Source organism: Myotis myotis, unplaced genomic scaffold (genome assembly GCF_014108235.1).
Source record: "Myotis myotis isolate mMyoMyo1 unplaced genomic scaffold, mMyoMyo1.p scaffold_m19_p_7, whole genome shotgun sequence".
Taxonomy (NCBI): domain Eukaryota; kingdom Metazoa; phylum Chordata; class Mammalia; order Chiroptera; family Vespertilionidae; genus Myotis; species Myotis myotis.
The window spans coordinates 20,829,770-20,843,952 of record NW_023416379.1 but is presented as its reverse complement, the minus strand read 5'-3'; the positions used below and the strand labels follow the sequence as shown (position 1 = coordinate 20,843,952).

Here is a 14,183-nt window from a genome sequence, read left to right as displayed (position 1 = left end):
CCCGGGGTCCTGGTGGGGCTCATGCAAGAGGCAACCAATCGATATGTTTCTCTCACATTGATATTTCTCTCTGTCTTTCCCTCTCTCTTCCACTCTCTGTAAAAATCAATGAAAAAATACCCTTGGGTGAAGATTAAAAAAAAAAAAAAAAAAAAAAAGGAGAAAACTCTTCAGGGAAGAGTTAGGCTTATGATGGTAAACTACTAGATGTTAATCTTTTATGGCCATTTTCCTTCCCCGCTCGTGATGATCAAGGTTTAATTATTCTTTCTTTCATTTTACTGTAAAAGGTAAAGCACAAGGGAGCTCAGTCACTCATGTTCATTCAGTACCTCATCACCTTCCATTGAGCTGTGGACTCAGGAAGGCTGATGACTGGAGGCAAAGATATTTAAGCTCCTAAATATATTGAGCAAATACTAACAGATCTCAGGGAAGTTATAGAAAGCAATACAATAATAGTAGGGAACTTTGATACTCCACTTTCAACAATGGCTAGATCATCCAGACAGAAAACCAACATTGGACTTGAACAATACTTTAGACCAAATGGACCTAACAGACATATACGAACGTTCCATCCAACAGCACCAAAATACATTCTTCTCAAGTGCAGACGGAATATTGGCAAAAGACATATGTGATAAAGAACTATTATTCAAAATATGCAGAGAACTCTTAAAATTCAATGATGAGAAAACAAAACAAAAAAAATGGTTAAAAAATAGGCCAAGATCTTCAATGAACCAGAATAGAGAGCCCAGAAATAAACCCACATCTCTAGGGTAATTAATTTATGACAAAGGAGGCAAGAACATAGAATGGGATAAAGACAGTCTATTCAATAAATGATGTTGAGACCATTGGACAGATACATGCAAATAAATGAAACTAAACCACCTTCTTATAACACATATAAACTCAAAATGGATTAGACCTGAAACCATATAGCTCTTAAAAGAAAACATAGGGAGAACCAAGATGGCGGCATAGGTTAACGCCGGAGTTTGCTGCCTTGAACAACTACTTCAAAAGTGAAACTAAAAGACGGAACGGACATCACCCAGAACCACAGGAACGCTGGCTGAGTGGAAGTCCTACAACTAGGAGGAAAGAGAAACGCATACGGACACTCAGAGGAGGCACAGTGCTGAAGTCAAATTCTGAGGTGCGGAGTGCGCGGAGCGGGCTGGCAGCGGAGGGCGCGGTTGGCGTTTTCAATCGGGAGGGAGTCGCAGACTCTGAGCTCCAGATACGGGCGAGTCTTTAGGGACCCAGACTCAAACGGGAGAAGCGGGACTGTCTGGCTTCAGTCAGAGCAAGTGCAGCTTTCTCTCCGAGGTTTGCAGCGGGTGCTGGGACTCAGAGAGGCAGAGCCCCTGGGGACAGGACTGAGAGCCGCCATAACTGCTCTCTCTGGCCCACCCTGTTGATCCTGTGCGACCCGCCCAGCCCAAGCCCTGCACACAGGCATTTGCCGGATAGCCTCAGGCAAAGGCTAGATTAGCACCTCCCTAGAGGACAGAAGTTCTCTCACTGCAGACACAGCTGATTCTCATAGCCACTTGGCCTGGAGGTCAAACCCTCCCTGGTATTAGCTACAACAATCAAGGTTTAACTATAAGACTGCGCACAAAGACCACTAGGGGGTGCACCAAGGAAGCATAACAAAATGCGGAGACAAAGAAACAGGACAAAATTGTCAATGGAAGATATAGAGTTCAGAACCACACTTTTAAGGCCTCTCAAGAACTGTTTAGAAGCCGCCGATAAACTTAATGAGATCTATAAGAAAACTAATGAGACCCTCGATGTTATATTGGGGAACCAACTAGAAATTAAGCATACACGGACTGAAATCATGAATATTATACAGACTCCCGACAGCAGACCAGAGGAGCGCAAGAATCAAGTCAATGATTTGAAATGCGAGGAAGCAAAAAACACCCAACCGGAAAAGCAAAATGAAAAAAGAATCCAAAAATGCGAGGATAGTGTAAGGAGCCTCTGGGACAGCTTCAAGCGTACCAACATCAGAATTATAGGGGTGCCAGAAGGTGAGAGAGAGCAAGATATTGAAAACCTATTTGAAGAAATAATGACAGAAAACTTCCCCCACCTGGTGAAAGAAATGGACTTACAGGTCCAAGAAGCGCGGAGAACCCCAAACAAAAGGAATCCAAAGAGGACCACACCAAGACACATCATAATTAAAATGCCAAGAGCAAAAGATAAAGAGAGAATCTTAAAAACAGCAAGAGAAAGAAACTCAGTTACCTACAAGGGAATACCCATACGACTGTCAGCTGATTTCTCAACAGAAACTTTGCAGGCCAGAAGGGAGTGGCAAGAAATATTCAAAGTGATGAATACCAAGAACCTACAACCAAGATTACTTTATCCAGCAAAGCTATCATTCAGAATTGAAGGTCAGATAAAGAGCTTCACAGATAAGGAAAAGCTAAAGGAGTTCATCACCACCAAACCAGGATTATATGAAATGCTGAAAGGTACCCTTTAAGAAGAGGAAGAGGAAGAAAAAGGTAAAGATACAAATTATGAACAACAAATTTGCGTCTATCAACAAGTGAATCTAAGAATCAAGTGAATAAATAATCTGATGAACAGAATGAACTGGTGATTATAATAGAATCAGGGACATAGAAAGGGAATGGACTGACTATTCTTGGGGGGGAAAGGGGTGTGGGAGATGCGGGAAGAGACTGGACAAAAATCGTGCACCTATGGATGAGGACAGTGGGTGGGGAGTGAGGGCGGAGGGTGGGGCGGGAACTGGGAGGAGGGGAATTATGGGGGGGGGGGGGAAGAGGAACAAATGTAATAATCTGAACAATAAAGATTTAATTAAAAAAATAAAAAAAGAAAAAAGAAAAAAAGAAAACATAGGCAGTAAAATCTCAGACACTTCTCTTAGCAATGTTTTTTTTTTTTTTTTCTCAAATATCTCCTCGGGCAAGGGAAACAACAACAAAAAATAAACAAATGTGCTTACATCAAACTAAAAAGTTTTTGCGCACCAAGGGAAACCATCAACAAAACAAAAAGACAGCCTATTAAATGGAGAAGAAGATATTTGCCCATGATACATCTGAAAAGGGGTTAATATCCAATGTTCATAAAAAACTCAGACAACTCAACACCAGAAAAATCAAACAACCCAATTAAAAGGTGGGCAGAAGACCTGAATAGATACTTCTCCAAAGAGGATATGCAGTTGGCCAATAGACATATGAAAAGTTGTTCAACATCATTAATTACCAAAAAAATGAAATAAAAACCACTGAGATACCACCTCACATCTGTCAGAATGACTATCATCAATAAGTCAACAAACAAGAAGTGTTGGTGAAGATGTGGAGGAAAAGGAATCCTAGTGCACTATTGATAGGATTACAAATTGGTACAGCCACTATGGAAAACAGTATGAAGTAAATTAAAAATAAATTAAAAATAAAACTGTCTATGACCCAGCAATTCAACTTCTGGGTATGTATCTGAAGAAACAAAAAACACGAATTTGAAAGAATATATGCACCCACATGTTCACTGCAGCATTATTTACAATAGCCAAGACATGGAAGCAACCCAAGTGCCCAATGAGTAGATAAAAAAAAGCTGTGTTATATTTACACAATGGAATACTGCTGAGCCGTAAAAAACCAAAAAGTGAAATATTAGCTTTTGCATGGATAGACCTAGAACAGCGATTCTCAACCTGTGGGTCGCGACCCCTTTGGTGGTCAAACGACACTTTCACAAGGGTCGCCTACGACCATCCTGCATATCAGATATTTACATTACGATTCATAACAATAGCAACATTACAGTTATGAAGTAGCAACGAAAATAATTTTATGGTTGGGTCACAACATGAGGAACTGTATTTAAAGAGCCAGAAGGTTGAGAAACACTGACCTAGAGGGTATTATGCTAAGTGAAAGAAACTAATCTGAAAAGGCTACATACTATATTATTCCAACTGTACGACATTCTAGAAAGGCAAAACTATAGAGACAGTAAAAAGATAAGTGGTTGGCACGGGTTGAGGGGAGGTGGTAGAGGAATAAGCAGAGCACAGAGAATTTTTAGGACAGTGAAAATATTCTGTATGGTCCCATAATGATGGATACATGGCATTATACATTTTTTCAAACCCACAGAAGATAAAATACCAAGAGTGAATAATAATGTAAACTATGGACTTTGAATCATTACGAAGTGTTGATGTTGGCTTATCAATTATCTTCTCTTTTTCCGTCTGTAATATAATTTCTCTTAGTCTGAACAATGATCCACTTTGTTCCCTACACAATTTCTACCATAATGCTGTCATTTCTTATTGGAAACCTTGGTTATGTAATAGAATTACTGATGGTGATATGACAGAACTAATATGTGTGTAAGGAAAGAAATGTATGATACACATATGAGCTTAAAATCCAATTCTGCTATTTTCTTTCTTCTTTTTTTTTAATCCTTACCTGAGGATAATTTTCCATTGATTTTTAGAGAGAGTGGAAGAGAGAGGGAAAGACAGAGAGAAATATCAATGTGAGAGAAATATATCAATTGGTTGCCTCCTGCACAAGCTCTGACCAGGGCCCAAGCCGGGGAAGAGCCTGCAACCAAGATACGTTCCCTTGACCAGAATCGAGCTCAGGACCCTTTGGTCCACAGGCCAACGCTCTACCCACTGAGCAAAACTGGCTAGGGCTATTTTCTATCTGCACAACCTTGTTCACAATCTCTCCAAACTAAATATTCCTTCAATGGGCCACAAAAGATGATAATATACCCTGCACTACTGTTGTAGGCATTAGAGATAAGTTATAAAAAGTGCCTCACATTGTGTCTGGAACACAGTAGGCTTTGGTAGTTATTTTATTCGATTTTATATTTGTTATGATTAAGAAGAATGTGCTCAATACCTACTAAAGGCCAATCATTCATTTACTCACTTTATTAAGTGCCACTCTGTTGATGAAATCTATTTCCCTGACTATTTGCTCAGGACCACTATACATCATTTTGTGCAAAATGGATTCAGAGGTGCAATTTGAACAGTGACAAAAGAAGCTAACATTCCAAACACAAGTCTGGTACAAAGGAGTATCAACAGAAGTATAGCTATCATTGGAAAAGCATTTTTAAGACAAAGATGTCAAAAGCATAAATTTTTGAACGATTGTGTTCTTTGGCAGAAAAGCAAGGCTGAAAAATGAGCATTGTTTTGAATTTTAAAATTATTTGTTCATGTAATTTATTATAATCTATTGAGATATTTTTACATAAATCTTAAAAAAGTATTACTAGCTGGAATTAGTATTCACTTGTTTGGCCAACACTCTTACTCATGATAACATACTTTTTTTTAGGCTGATATTCCACGGTAAGAGCTGATTCAAGCAGAAATAAAGGTCGCTTGCCTGTTCTGAAGGCAATGTTCACCAAGACAGAACAGTAGCATAAATGTTGTCAGCAATCTAACCTGGTTAAATCAATCATAATTGTAGATATCACTCTACCGCTTTCATAAGCATAAGGACACACACACCCAGATCAGAAGGTTCCACGGGCTCAGGAAATCCCCATGGTTCTAGGCCACTAATAGCAGGAAGAGAAATACTTCCTTCCATTCTTTTAGACAACACTTCACACTTTTCAAAGTGCTTCCAGAAACATTCTCTCATTTGATCCTCAAAGAAACCTTATGAAGCAAAATAAGTGCTCTTCTTCCCATATAACAAGTCAGAACAATGAAACACAAGAGGTTAATAAATTGTCTAAGATCACAGAGTAAAGTGATGGGAATCGGTAGCTCTCACTCAAAATCAGGGAAATCAGTTCATCCAGGACACCCACCCCCAAGCGGATACTCCACAACTCTCTGCTGCACCCTCACCCTGGGGAAATGAGGTATCCATGTGAGAAACACCACATAATTTAATGATTGGTTAATTGGAAAACAGAAAAATTCAGAAGGTTTCATTCTCAGGTTGAAATTTTTATACTAAATGGATATTGATTAATGTAGTACAATCCTTTTCTTCCATCTTCCGTCCATCTCTCCTTCTACACACATCCACTGAGTGCCCTCTACTTGTGGTATTCTTGCAATGAATACAGAAATGAACCCCACATGGGCCCAGCCTTCAGGAAGCCTGCAATTTTAGGCAGGGCTTGTCTGGGTGACTGCAGAATTCAGTGTAGTATGAAGTGACTGATAAGGTGAGAGGGAAGGAAAATGATGAGGCTGGAATTGTACGCAGGGGAGAGACTATGAAGGTTCCACTGCGGAACATACTGAGGAGTCTGCACATCATTTATTTATTTACTTAGCGCACCTACTATGATCAAAGCGCACTTCTAGATTCTGAGAGATACACAAATTATTAAGGCTTGTCTTCAAGGAACGACTTATTTCAACCCATTTCATATAATGTTAAAGAAAATTATATTTTCAGAACACAGCGAATATTTTAAAATGTAAGCTTGAGTCTCAGAACATTGCTATTGTTTTTTAGGAAAACATCAGACACGCCACTAACCAATGATTTTGCTTCATTTTAGGTTTGATACAAATAACCAGTCATTAAGCTTAGTGAGAAGACACAAAAATACAAGCATAACTACAGTGTAATCAAGAGCATCACAAATACTTTAAATATCGCGGGATGGAAGAAACTGTATTTTCAAAAATTATTCAAAATGTAGCTCTCTTTAACTCAGCTGCCTAATCCTAAACCAAACATTTTTGGACATGCATGCAGAGGGTATTTTATACCACATAAACTTCACTCTATTTATTCAACTAGCCAACACCTAAAATTGGTTAAACTGCCACAGTTCATTTTCTTTGATGGCTTCCAAAACCTAATTTTTAAAGTCTGACCCTGAAAATCCAGGTGCACAGAACTATTTGGTCAGTGTATTTTCCTTGCGAATACTGAGCAATCTGTGGGCCAATCTACAGGGTATTCTAAAAGCCATGCTAATGGCTCAAACAAATAGTGTGTAAAGCTAAAGAAAACTTGAAGACAACTAATCATTAAAATGAAATCAAGGGAAAACTGAAAATATAAAATCATCCATGGCCATGACTATAAACTGCAATTGAAAAATAAAATTTTGTCTCGCGCCTGCGTCATTAGGCGGCAGAGAGCAGAGAGGCTCGCCTACGCCCAGCATCCTGGCCGTGGGCACCTGGATGGTTGACGGCCTGACACTCGGCGCTCTCTGGGCTGGTGGTGGCCCGAGCCCGAGGGGTAAAAGCTCCTCGAAAAAATAAAAATAAAAGAAAAGAAAAAAGAAAAATAAAATTTAAAAAATAAAGTCATCCATGGCCATTCTTCCAGGCATCTAATAAAAATGAATAAAGAACCTGAGCACTTTTATTTTTATTTTTTATATATTTTACTGATTTTTTACAGAGAGGAAGGGAGAAGGATAGAGTTAGAAACATCGACGAGAGAGAAACATCGATCAGCTGCCCTTTGCACAGCCCCTACTGGGGATGTGCCCACAACCAAGGTACATGCCCCCGACTGGAATCGAACCCAGGACCCTTCAGTCCGCAGGCCAATGCTCTATCCACTGAGCCAAACCAGTTAGGGCAAAACTGAGCACTTTTAAAAAACTGAACCATGGTGAACCCATAAATGTACCAGTATTGCTTTAACTTCCGAGTGAAATAACTAAAGAAAATAATTTAGCAAATACATTTATTTTCTTAATGATCTAATGTTACTGGTGAAAACAAGTTCTTTTGCATTGTCAAGAGAAAAGAATTTCAAATGGCAGAACATGGAGAAGTTTAAACATGATGGCGAGATTTTATTTGGGGTTGAGGGAATTAACACACCCTCCAGACACAGAGGGCAGGCAGGCTCAGCAACTGCCCCGAGGCTCCTGTTAATCCTCCATATATTTTGTTGGTTCACAGTAAAGAACAAGGTGCCATTCAAACCACCTAAACCAACTTTCTGAATTTTCCAGAGCACTTAGCACAGTGCTCTGCTTACGGTAAGTATTCAAAATTAGCTATTACTGTTTTGATTTAAATGCAAGGGATACTGTGACCTTTTTCAATATATAAGGTTACAAGGCTATTTGTTTATGATTTTCCTGCTATAAGTCACAGTAAGCAAATAAGATAGGGGCAACTTATTCACTTGAAAATATGTTCCTTGAAACAACGCTGACATAACTACAAACAAGAATGTTATGCATTGTTCTCTATAGCCTGCATTTACATTTACTTGCAACTAAATAATGTTCCTTCATAGGTAGAGAAAAGCTACCACTAATTAATCTTGCAAAAGGCTTTTCAATAGACATATGAACAGACTGTAGCTAAAACAGTGAGATACAGATGGTTTTAGGTTTCTAGATGCACCAAACTAAAATGTGAGGCATTGAAAAATACCGATTTCCTGTATTCACCCACATTATGTCAATTATATCTCAATAAAACTGAAAAAATAGAAATATTTACTAAAAAAATCATAAGATTGTAGAACATAAGCTTAACAAACTTGAAAAGAACATATACTTACTTTTTAAAGAATTTTCATAAACTATGAATTAGTTTTAAAATAATTTGTTCTTTTTAAGTTTGTTAAACTGATCAGGGCAAGTTTGCTGGTCTTGAAGTTAGTAATTTAAAATAGTCATTTAATAGCTATTATGAAATAAATAACAAAAAATATATATTCCTTAGTGAGGTTTTTAGGCGTCTAGAGATTTTTTTTGGTTAACATTCAATGCATAACTACTAGATGGATTCCCTAATATGTACACTATCTTTTTATTGGAAGAAATAAATAAACTATGATCTTGAAAGTGATAGAAAAAAAGTATATATTCTTTTTATAAAAATTTTGGTCACCTAAAATTTTATTTTCTTAAAGAAAGAGTTTAGTGACTTAAAAAACTTGAAAACTCTGTCTTAAAATATCTTCTTTTAGGCAATGTATTGAGAATTTTTAATACAAAATTTGACTATGATAACTTCTCTGTGTTTCAGGATTCCATTTCAGGATATTCATTATTTAAAACAAGAGTTATTGCAAACATAATTAGATTACTACTGGTTTTAACTTAACTTTACCACTTGGCTTCTAAAATCACCAAAAGAAAATGTGTTAAAATGAACACCCACTGTCCTAATTCTGCACATTGGAGCCATACAGAGTTTCTCTTCTTTCCCTTCCACGGTAAAGAATCCTCCAAGTATTTTAAGACAACTAGCCCATCTGTCTCCTCTCCCAGCTGAGCAGCCAGAGTACTTCAGCCTTCCTCCTATGATGTGGTTTCCAGGCTCCTCGCCATCCTGACCTCCCTCCTCAAGACACATGCTCTTGTCAGAATTCTAAATAGGACTGACTGCTATAGATCTAGACAGAAAGTCTTAAATTAACAGATCATCTGCTTGCCAGTTTATTAGCTATCAATACATCAATCCAAACTCTGAAAAAGCTGAGCTTCACAGCTAACTTTAGCTGAATATTTTACATGCTTAGGAAGTGTGAATTTTATTTTTGCTCTAACAGTCAGATACAAGACATGAAATTGAAATTTGAGCCTTAGCTGGTTTTGCTCAGTGGATAGAGCGTTGGCCTGTGGACTGAAAGGTCCTGGGTTCCATTCCAGTAAAGGGTACATGGCCGGGTTTCGGGCTTGTTCCCCAGTAGGGGGCATGTGGGAGGCAGCTGATCAATGATTCTCTCTCATCATTGATGTTTCTGTCTCTCTCTCCCTCTCCCTTATTCTCTGAAATCAATAAAAATATATATATTTAAAAAAAGAAGCTACATACCTAGAAAAAAATAAATTTGATGTGATTTACATGGCAAATACCAACACCAACTATCTAACCACAAAGTTAGAGGAGAGGTGAGGGGGGAGGGGCTACTGAGACATATAAAAAAAAATAATGAACCACCCTTTTCTATCAGATTCCTTCTTCCAAATGCCCTTGACTATATTTATAAGTTTTGGCAGCAGCTTGTAGAAACAGAAAATTGTATTTTTCTCAAATATTTTTGACTTAGCCTTCAGTAAAATTATCATTTATATCCTAGTTAAAGTAGACTTTGAGTTAAAACTATACTTATTCTTGTCCTGGCCACTGTGGCTAATTGGTTGGAGCATCATCCTGTGCATCGAAGGGTCGTGGGTTCAATTCTTGGTCAGGGCACATATCCAGGTTGCAGGGTTTGCTTCCCAGTCGGGACATGTATGGAAGGCAACTGATCCATGTTTCTCTCTCTCCTTCCCTTCCTCTCTGAAAATGAATGGAAATATCCTTGGGTGAGGGAAAAAGAACAAAACAAGCTATACTTATTCTTTATATTTTCATCCCATAGTTCCATTCCTGTCTATGACTATTTGCTAAGGATAAAGAACTTTACTATACAATAAAAAAGTTGGTTTTAATAGTTCCAAAGTCTGTTAACTTGTACTTTGACATTATAAATGTTTGATATAGGAAACTTTATTTGCTAAGATGTGTGTGGTAGAAACTGTGTTTGCACACATAAAACGGTAACTGGTGCCTATGCTAGGAGCTTGAGTTAAGTTCCACTCTTGGTGGTAATAACTCCCTCTCACTGGACTTGGCTGACTCAGCTAAGTCACTTGCCTGGAATGGACGAGGTGAGGCTTCGCTTCTTAGATAAGAGCATCAGGATCCTTTGTCATGGCTTTTCTGTTTGGAGCAGAATAAACATGGGGCCTAATTCTTCTCTTTTTAAAAAGTCATGTAAGTTGAAAAGGAGTCTTCCAACAATAGGGACCATGTATCTTCGTTGTATCTTCCATAGCACCTGGCTCAGATTTTTCAACATGTGACGTGATCAACAATAACAGCTCTCACTTAGGGCTAAATTTCATTGCCACTAAATTGGCACATGAAGGTTCAGAAGAAATCAGAGAGTTTTCACTTCTTCACTAGGTTTGGAAATAATTGTTCTAGATGGATCTACTCTTAGGTACACTGAGTGTCCTCTTAAATAGTATCTGAAGTCTTTTGGTTGCAGGTGACCAAAAAAAAAAATTAAAGCAAGTTTAAGCACAAAAAATGCTTCATGTAATGGAGAAGGTAAAATAGTCATAGCTGAAATCAGAGGCTCAAAACTATCATCAGGACTGTCTCTCCCCTAGCCTCTTTCTTCGGTGCTGGCTTCATACTCGCTCCCTACCAACGATCAATCTTATGCTTACATCCTTTCCACTCACAACCCAAAAGAAAGGCAGACCCTCTATCAAATCTTAGGGAAGACTTTGGCTGACTCTGCTTGGGCCACATGTCTCTTCTAGGGCCGGGAAGCAAGGCATCATGATGGACAGAAACCCAAGGAGAAGGGAGGGAGTCCCCCAAAGGAAAGGATGTTATACCAATAAATGTTAAAGTCTACTCAACAATTCAAGGTCTGAAATTCTAAGTGCCCCTTTTCCCTTCCTGTGCATGATGGAAAACAAACTATAGTTTAGCTGACTTCCAAGGCGACTATAGCTTTACAATACACTCATTACAGAGAATTTATATTTACTGGACCTATCATATGACTACCACAGTGTCAGGCATTAGCTTATTTCACTTTCACAATAAATAGATATTTAAGATGAAGGCACAGAAGCTTCAAGAAGCTACAAAGTAAATATTAGAACCAAAAAAACAACAACCCCAGAACCCCTTGCTTTTAGCACTGAGAATTTGGGACTCTTTTTAGTTTCTTTACTGAAAATATCAGAAGTTTATGGATAAGAGTTCAAAAACCTACATATTAGGCAGGACCAACTTAATTAAGCAGAAAGCAATTATCTACAGGAAGTGATTTATCAGATGCCCGGTAAGAGTTTTACTCTTTGCCTGAAATTCCTCCCTCAGAGATTATTTTGGGCTAAGTCATTATCATTGATAAATTTATTTTGTTATTTTACTACAAATACTTCCTAAGAGCACATGGGCTAATTCAGTCTTGTTAAAAGCCAAATGCCTCAGAAAGGGTAATATATGAATTTTTAAATATTAACCCAAACCTTTATACACATGATTTCCCACTCCTTTTTTTTTTTTTACTTGGTCCCCAGAAATAAGACAAAGAACAGGTCACATAACATTGCTTGGCAGGGTGTCAGGGTAGAGCTCACAGCAGTCAGTGACTACACTAGGGGCTGGGAAAAAGTCTACGACCTTCGTGCTCCCAATGAAAATTACTCGGTATTTGATCACCAAATCCAGGCAAACTCTAAGATCAGAGAACAGTAACAAAAGGAAATACAGTTACCATGAAGCCTATGAAGAAATAAAAGGAATCAGAGAGGTAAGACAGAATAGTAACCATGAGCATTTGCTCTAATGTTCCTATACTTAATTTTAGAATTATGTACATTATTTAATAAAGGAAAAGCCTAATCTTCAGTGACTATGGTTAAATGTTTCATCGCACAACATTACTGCTGCTACCACAATGTTACCCACAGAAATCGGATGCACATGCAGCCTCAAGTTAAACAGTGCCGAGGCTTCGAGCCTTCAGAAAGGGAGCAGCACATAGTGAGTGGCCTGGTTCCAGCCTCCTGCCAGCTCAGGGCCCCACTGCACCCCTGGAGGACTGTAACTGACAACTGCCCCAAACTACTTGCTTTCAGCCACTTCCCCTCTTAAATGGGATATTGGGGGCAACATTTTCCCCAACGATTCTGGCATTGTACCTGGCACACAGTAAGGATTCAGTAAATTTAAAGTAAGAGGGGGAGGTCTTCGGGCCATCCTGGAGGAGGAAGTGGAGAAGGAAGAGCAATAGAAAGAAGCCTGGGCGGTGTGGGTCAGTGGCTGAGCGTCAATCTATGAACCAGGAGGTCACGGTTCGATTCCCCATCAGGGCATATGCCTGGGTTATGGGCTCAGTCCTCAGTGTGGGGCATGCAGGAGGCAGCCAATCAATGATTCTCTCTCATCAGTGATGTTTCTATCTCTCCCTCTTCCCTTCTTCTTTTAAATTAATTAAAAAAAAGAGCAATAGAAAGAAGAAAAACTTGCATCATGCCTATATTTATGTGCTAGACTCTTAACTCTAAGGGGAAAATGGGGGGAAATGAATAAACTTTTAAGATCACGGTAGTTTGACCACCACTTCTTAAATATGAGGAACTGAACTGAGCGGTGTTAGCCACTTGCCCAGTGTAGACAGGATATGGAGCAGGCTGGGTTTGTCATCCAGGTCTCGGAGCTCCCCGTTTGTCTTCCCCTAGTAAAAACTGCGTGTCGAGGGATGCGCCATATGGTTTTGACAGGCGGCAGCAGAGCTGGAGTCATGCTGCATCCCCTGTGTACAAACACATTTCTACAGACAAGGAAGAAATGAATGGTGTCCACTGATGGGAGGCTCCCTATCACACATTTTCCTGGGGGCTGTGCAGTAGTGTCTAAGTGAGAGCCTGTTAAAATGTGCATTCAGTAACCGAAGTTCTTTATATTCAGTCAGCAGAGTCATTCCAAAAATTCTGGCCTCTGATAGGCTGATTTATACTGAAAGTTCTCTCATACTCATACCATGACAGGAAATGGGTATCATTCTCTTCATTAACAAACATGTAGAACATGCCTCCCCTGGGTAACACACTATGTTAGAGTCTGAAAGAGATGTAGACGTCATGGGTCTTACATATGGGGGACTTGGAACCCATGTCATGAGACAGAGCACACATATGAAAGATAACCTCAAAATCAGTGTACTGTTTTTAATTTTTTGTTTATTGATTTTAGAGAGAGAGGAAGCGGGGAGGGGGCGAGAGAAAAAATCAATTTGTTGTTCCACTTATTTATGCATTCATTGGTTGCTTCTTGTATATGACCTGACCAGAGATCGAGCCTGCAACCTTAGCATATTGGAAGGATGCTCTAACCAACTGAGCTACCCAGCCAGGGCTGCAAAGTCAGTGTTTGTAAGTGCAAAGTGTAAGGCTGTGGACTTATAGGAAGCCTTCTGGAGAATTGGAAAACCTAAACACAGAGTTCCTTGAGTATAACTGAACATGGTAATTAAGGTTCAAAAATTAAAGTATTCACCAGACACGAAATTAACACTGCTAATCTCAATTTATCTGTGTTATACCATCAAATTTCAAATCATCAGAAACAAACCACCTTGAGATTT

General features: G+C 38.9%; 1 protein-coding gene and 1 pseudogene across 5 annotated transcripts in view; one reads left to right on the top strand and one right to left on the bottom strand.

Annotated features, from left to right (window-relative positions):
• Positions 1 to 14,183, bottom strand: part of AKAP7 (A-kinase anchoring protein 7) — a 101,868-nt gene that overhangs the window by 12,034 nt on the left and 75,651 nt on the right. The window lies entirely within an intron of this gene.
• On the top strand, positions 7,149 to 7,248 carry LOC118660897 (annotated as a pseudogene).